This window comes from Penaeus monodon, chromosome 28 (genome assembly GCF_015228065.2).
Source record: "Penaeus monodon isolate SGIC_2016 chromosome 28, NSTDA_Pmon_1, whole genome shotgun sequence".
Classification (NCBI taxonomy): Eukaryota; Metazoa; Arthropoda; class Malacostraca; order Decapoda; family Penaeidae; genus Penaeus; species Penaeus monodon.
This window is the reverse complement of record NC_051413.1, coordinates 4,145,157-4,145,640: the sequence shown is the minus strand read 5'-3', so window position 1 is coordinate 4,145,640 and position 484 is coordinate 4,145,157.

Sequence of the window (484 nt, the reverse complement as noted above, 5' to 3'; positions counted from 1 at the left end):
GTAAGACAGGAAACTGCTTAAATATGCTGTAAATATTTTGTGTGGGGGAGCGAAACATTTCAGTAATTAACCTTCGTTAACATGTATTATATTCCATATATCAACTTACCGTACCATAGTTTTAATTGCATTGAAATATGTAAAGAAATTTTTGCACTTATAGTGTTACAGTGTACAATGTTAGGATAGTATGTTATTGGTTAAATAACTGCACATGTCAATGTAATTGAAGAAATGCTACGCTATGTTGATATATGGAATGTAATATACGACTATAAAATTTGATTACTTTTCCAAATATTTTTAGTATTTTTTTCAGTTTTCTATACCTTTCTCTCGTCTTTTGTTATTTACTATATTTTGGTTATGTTATTTTCTTGTTACGCGATGTTTGGCATTTAGATATACACGTACGTATGCGTTACACATACAAACGAGATAGAAAGGAAACAGCTAATTTTTGACTGTTAGCTCTCTACATAAA